Here is a 7,080-nt window from a genome sequence, read left to right as displayed (position 1 = left end):
GTTACAAAAGTAACAGGGACGAGCGAAATGAAGTTTCCTCGATGGGCGCCTCTCTCGCCCGACACACTCTCTCCCTATGACTCGCTGGACGGGATTTTCCCCTCTTCACTCTGAGCGATGACGATGGCATTGCTTAACCCTAATGCTGCGTGCGGTGGTCCGATGACGGAGGCAGCGTGAAGATGTCTGGCGATGGCTTACGACATGATGGATGCCTCCTCTCCTCGCCCACCACCCTCTCCGACTCCCCCTGGAAACCCATCGTTATTGGAAAAAAAAACCTAACTCTCCCCTCTCTCTATCTCTTTCTCTATGTGGTTCTTGTTCGTCGCCTCCTCGTCATCGGACGGTGAGGATTTGGGATCTATGGTGGATACATCTGTTTGCATCATGAAATCGTGTGTGAGTGTGTGCGCTCATGTTGCTGTCTCCCCTCTCTCATCTCATCCCTCATATGGAAAACTCTTTCTCTCTCTCCGCCTATGTGACAGAGCTTTCACGGTGGTAAGAATGAGAATTTCCCTTTGGAATTGCTATAATCTCGTTAGAATCTCCATCGTTCTTGCCATTTTCCAAAATGCCGACATTGTTTTCGTGAGATTTGGCGATCTCGCTTTTCTCCACAAAAGAGGTCTGGTGTATATATTCTTCTTGATCAAGGGTTACCCTATGCAGGATCTGCTTGGATCTAAGATACTACCTTTAGATTTTTCGCTTTCTGGCGTTCGGATATGTGAATCGTGATGAATGGAGTTGAATCTCGTGAACTGTGGAGTCTTTTTGGGGAGATCTAGTTGAGAAGTTTTCTCTTTGAGTGTGGATTCAGAAGTATTCGTGCTCAGTTTTTTACTCACTATAAATGAAGATTTGGATGGTCATTTTTTTTTCACATATGATTGAGTTTCAGTGCTTGTAATGAAAATATTTGCCTTTCATGTTAATTGGTGCTAGATATTTTTGGATCTTGGTGTGAATTTAGATATGGTCATGTTTGTGCGGTTCCTAGCATATGATCCGTATGGGTTTTGATGGATTTAAAGTTTGGTTCTTGTGTTTCGTTGATGATGATATTAAGACTTTGTCAATAAATTGATGGATATAGTCATTTTTTTCTCCTTTTTAGTGGGTGATCTTGTTTGATTTGTAATTTTAGTTGGCGATCCTTCCTTTATGAAAAATCTTTGTGTTTCTCTAAACCATTATATCTAGTGACATTTTCAGATTTCAATCGAAAATCTCATTGAATAATCACGCACTTTGCTCTCTTTGTCTCTCTCATATAGAAAAGAAATTCAAACACTTGGAATCAAGGAAAATTTTATAATTTCAGGAATTACTGTTTGTCGTTCTCACATTTTTCTAAGATCTTACATCGCGCTTGTTTTTTTAGTTTGATTCATATTATGCTAGTGTTTATGGTGAAAAGTTTTGAACTTTATGATAATCTTTTTTTTTCTTTTTTCTCCTTTTGATTGTTTTTGATGGTCATATTTTCCTATTTAATGCAGTCACAGAATGGAGGGTGACTCGGGTTTAGTTGAATATTGGTGAAGAATATATATCGGGTTGATAAGTTTTTTCCTGAAGGAGTACGAGACTCACTTTGAGGTATTTCTCCAAAATAGTGGTGTGGTGTTTTTGTATGAAATTTTGGCTCAGAATATTCAGAAATACAATACAGTTTGGTAGGACTTGCCTTAGTTTATGAATATTGGTGAATCAGTTTCTGATCCATATTTTCATTCCGGTTGTTTGGATTTTTTGTTTTGTATTGTGCTTGACTACAATACAGGGATGCCTAGACTCAAATACCTTGTTTTAGATAGATTTGCTTAGAGAACATCACGATATACAATTTAGATGTTATAGTTTGTATATTCATTTGCTCAACTTTGCATCTTTGTGGATTTCTTAAGGATCTTGAAACTTTTCCCTTTTTAATGGAGACCCTTGTTCTTTTGGTTCAGACATGTCCCTCAACATGAGACTAGGAACCAGAATCTAATAAATTGCCGAAGTTCCGAGTATGCAGCAGGCATACTTTTTTCCCCATTTGCATTCATGAATGAAACTTTTGGTGCGGAACATACCAGATATGGTAATGCAGAAGCACCATACACTTGTACTCTAACCAGTGGAAGCGATGGAACATCTAGGAATGGAATAACGAACAACAGAATGTCCAGCAGTCTAATTACAATTGAATTTAAAAGCAGGCATAACAATGTCGATCTTTCTCTTGCACTCTATGACACTGAGTTTTTCCTAGCTTCACCAAGTTCAGAGTGCTGGGCTGGGCCAACATACTCTAACTCTCCACCTCCAAGCTCACTGCCTATGCTGAAATTTTCTCTGCAAGAGAAAGCAGAGCATCTTGCCCAAGTTGCAAAGTCAAGACTAGACTTTTATTGTTTCGAAGACTTTTGTTTTGACACCACATTCAATGTAAACAATTTGACTATGCTATTTCTGTATTGCTTGCTCTAATAGATGTTGTTTGCTTCTGTTTGTCTGAATGGCAACAAAAGGAGATTGTCTACCTGAGCAAGCTCTACCATCCGAATATCGTGAACCTTATAGGGAATAGCATAAAGGATGACGAAAGGCTTCTAGTTTATGAATTCATGGAAAATGGGAGTTTGGATAATCATTTGTTTGAATGTATGATACGATGCATATTTAAGAACTTGCCATTATTCCGTGCTTTCCCTGCTCGTTTCTGAAATTAACTTTGAGGCTTGAAGCATTCAAACTTGGCATTCTTGTGGCAAACCAAGCTGAACCGAGTTTGAGCTCATAATGAGCCCAAGCTAAACAATCCAAGATCAAGCTGGCTTTTTTACTAAATATATATATATATATTATTTGTACAAAAAATACAGTATTCAGAGCTGGAAACCATCAGGTTTTCTCTCTAAATCTAGAGCTTGGAAGCCAAATACTTCAATCATGTTGCACACTTCATTATTTGATGTAGCCCAAAATATATTTATTGCTATTACGTTATTAACAAGCCTATATGAACCGAGCCAAGCTCGACACCTATTATTTGTATTTTGCTTGCCAAGCCTATTGTACACGTTCAAATAAGCTCTTCATGAGCGGAGCCACAAGTGAATCGTCTCATCGTCAGCCATAATGCCTTTCATAGCACATACTGGTAACAATAATGGGCAACCTCCACATATGGTTCAAGTAATTCTTGATTTACAACCTCCACTAATGCTAGAGCATTGTCAACCATTCTTGCCAACCATAAACATTTCAGAAACCATAGCCAGATGACTTGCTTCCTATACCTAAATGCTATCTGAAGGCCCAAGAGTAAGCACTCAACTATTCAGTTCAAGCGCAAAGTCAGTGAGCATCACTTGGTTATGAAAATGATTTGAGTAATGCTTTTAGTTAGTCAAAATTTCCTTCTTGACAGGTGCCAAAATCAAACTTACCATTTGTTTGTCTTAAGTCCATCTATCAACAAACATGGTTAGGTGATCCAGTGAGCACAAGTTGAAATTATGATTTTAGATATAATTTTGTAATTGGATCCATATTCGGGCAAAAACTCATAATAAACTTATTAAAACATGTAAAATGGTAGACAGACCCGGTCATACAATCCAAAACGAAGTAATTTAACCCATTATCCATGACTGTCTAATTTGTTCACACATCGTCATCAAACAATGGACATTTGGAACATAACATTTAAGTACGTTCTAACCAAACATTGGACTTGGAACAGTTGTTACGGAATGAACAGAACCAATGTTTTGTTTCATTCTTTTTGTTTATTTCGTCCAACCTTGGACAAACGATCAAACATACCCTTAGGGATGTCGACGGTTTTGACTCGGGTCGGATCTAGGCATTACCAAATCAAACTTAATTGGATTGGATCTGGAGACAGATGAAAAAAGATAAACCTAATCTGGATATGACTACCTTAAAACCAGATATTTACACTTAATCGGGTTGAGGTTTTAGTTGGATTCGGTGCCTATACGTAAGGCTGGTGAACGAGACGAGCAGCTCGCCATTCTGCTCAACTCGGCTCAGAAATTGAGCTCAGTGAGATGAGCTATGAGCCAACTCGTTTAGGTAAATGAGCCAAGCACGAACAAGGTAAGCTCATTTTACATATTATATGTGCATATATTTTATATTGTATATATTTTATATATGTATTAATGGTTTAAAAACTTGCCGGGGTAAAAAACCAGGTGTGACCCAGCTTTAACAAAACGCGACCGAGTCAATGAGTCATGGGCGAGTCAGGCATATATATATATATATATATATATATATATATATATATATATATATATATATATATATATATATATATATATATATATATGTGTGTGTGTGTGTGTGTGTGTGTGTATAATTCTACATTGAATATATTACAAAAAATATCATATAATGTATATAATATATTAGTAAAATACTATAAGATATAGATAATATATACATATATTTATATATTTTATATAAAATAAAAGTTACTATGACCATGAGTCACTCAAGGATGAGCTGAGTGAGGAGTCACTGGGTTTTAAAACACTGTTATATTTTATATATTATCAAGTTTTTAAAACATTTAAAAATGAGCCAGCTCATGTTTAAAGAGCTTGGGCTTGGCTCATGATGAGCTCAGGCTTGGCTTAGCTTGCAAGGAGCTCATGAACTGAGTTCGAGCTGGGGTATACCTTTAATGAGCTGAGCCCGGACAGTCCAAGCTTGGCTCGTTCCGCTTGTTTACCAGCCCTACCTATATGGGTACAACCCGACATGTGATTAAGTTTAACATGTTACTTCTTGTAGTTTTCTGTTTTAATAAAATTAAGTTTTCTTCTCTTTTAAAAAAAAAGAAATTTTTTCAAATACATGCTTTTTCATGTTTTAGTCAATAAGAAACTATTTTTTGATATTTTTATATATACAAAATACATTTTTGTTCAGAGATTATTAAGTATTAAAAACATTAAAATAATGTTTGCACGTGTTTGAGTTGTGTCAGTGTGACATACATGCTCTAGCGCAAAATCCAACATGGCTCATATGTAACAGAGAGGGGTGATAGGTTGAACTTGTTCAGATAGATTCGGCAAAACATATAAAACATGATAAAATTGTCAAAAATCCAAAAATAGGGCTCCTCTTTCAATATATAACTGTATTGTTGCTCCGCAATGGTAGCGGCCCATCTGGTAGGTGCTACTTGTGGATGTCACCAAGTTGATGGGACATCACAAGTTTGAAATTTACTGGATGGCATCCCTTGTTACAAGGTTAAAGCTGGGTCTACTCTCCGGTAGACTTGGGGACCTCAAGGGTTTTACCTACCGGAGGTCAGCCAATGCGCGGCCGGTGATGATGGGTATTTTCCTTGGATTATCTAAAAAAAAAGTGTATTGTTGTACACATGAGGTCTCTACCTTCTTGGTTTGGGGCCAGGCAGGATATTGTCCTGATTTTTATCGTGATGGGGATAGTTTTTCCTTTCAAAGTTTTTCATTTTTTGTATTTTTTTGTACATCTTTATTTAAAAAAAATGCTGTATAATGTCAATATTTCATCACATGATTTTTCCTTGTAGAAAAAAAAAATCTTGATTATGAGATTTGTGATTGTGGTCAAGTAAAAAAATAATTCATGTTTGAGCTGGATTGAGGCTGACAACAGTTCAAATAATTAAATCAAATTGGGATCATGAACATCACCTTTTTTGAATTTTTATTTGCAAATTGGGAAACTTGATCCTTTTCTTCAAAAAAAGATGCGAGGGTTTCGGAACCCACGAGTAAAAGAGAAGTTCTTAATGAGATCTGTGATTGTGGTTAGAATAAAAAACGTTTCATATTCCGGTTTGATGCAAGCTGACAATTCAAATTTATTAAATCTAACTGGGATCATGAAAATGCCACTTTTCCATTTGTAAATTTCTGTAACTTTAGCCTTTTCAACAAAAGTTGTTTTCTCCCGTCCTATGGTTGTAACCCACAAATGAAAAAAAAATCCCGATAACAAAATTTGTGATCATGGTTGGAATAAAGATGATTCATATTTGAGTTGGATCAGAGTTGATAACTAGGGCTGGTAAACTAACCGAGCATCTCCTGACTCTGCTCAGTTCAGCTTGTCACAAACTCGTTTTTGATCGGTTTGTATAGCTAGCGAGCCAAGCCACAATCAGTTCGTTTAGCTTAAGCGAAGTAAAGACCAAATGCAGGGTGTTCGGCTCAGCTAAGGTGAGTTTGTATAGACAAAATAAACTAAAAATGACTATTGTCTTCAAAAAATGGCATGTTCTTGCAAAGTCTGCTAATTTTTTTTTAGCATGACTAAAACCATTGATTCTTGACTTTATTAGGACCATTTTACCCTTTGCAATGTGTTTGCACAAATATGTTGAACCAAAATCGAGCATGCTATAAGGCGTGTCCAAGTGTTTTAGAAAAGGACTTTTAGAGGCGGTCTTTGATCGTCACTAAAAGCTTGGGCCGAAACATGGTCTTTAGTGATGGTTGCTAAAGACCATATTAGCGCAAAAAATTTTGCACCGCTGATCGGGTGCGTGATCAGCGGTGCAAACACGTCCGACCTTGGTTGTACGAGATGGGTGTTCAACGATACAACCATCTCTACATATTATGTATAAATAACATCAATGATTTTACATGAGCAACCTAGTGTCTGGCTCGTCTCCTTTCGGGATGGGCTAAGCTTGAGCTTGAGCTTGGCTAGGCTAAACACGAGTACGAGCCTAGTCATGAGCTCAATCCATTATTAAACAAACCAAGCCTGAATAGCCTTGTTCAGTTTGTTCGTCACGTTTACCAGCTCTATTGACAACAATTCAAATTTCTGAATTCAAACTGGGATTATGAAAATATTACGTCTTTCAAACTTGATTCATTTCTTTTAAAGAGGTTTTTTCCTCACTATTGTATTGTGGTTGAGTGAAAATCACAAGTGGCAAAAGCGTGCTTGAAACTAAAAACGAAATTGGTAACCTGTTTTCTGGTTTTTCTCTATGAGAAGATGTTAAACTCGAGTACTTCCTAGTTGCAAATT

This window comes from Nuphar pumila, chromosome 4 (genome assembly GCF_984573655.1).
Source record: "Nuphar pumila chromosome 4, dmNupPumi1.hap1.1, whole genome shotgun sequence".
In the NCBI taxonomy this organism is placed as follows: Eukaryota; Viridiplantae; Streptophyta; class Magnoliopsida; order Nymphaeales; family Nymphaeaceae; genus Nuphar; species Nuphar pumila.
The sequence above is the reverse complement of the archived record's forward strand: the minus strand, read 5'-3'. Positions refer to the sequence as shown.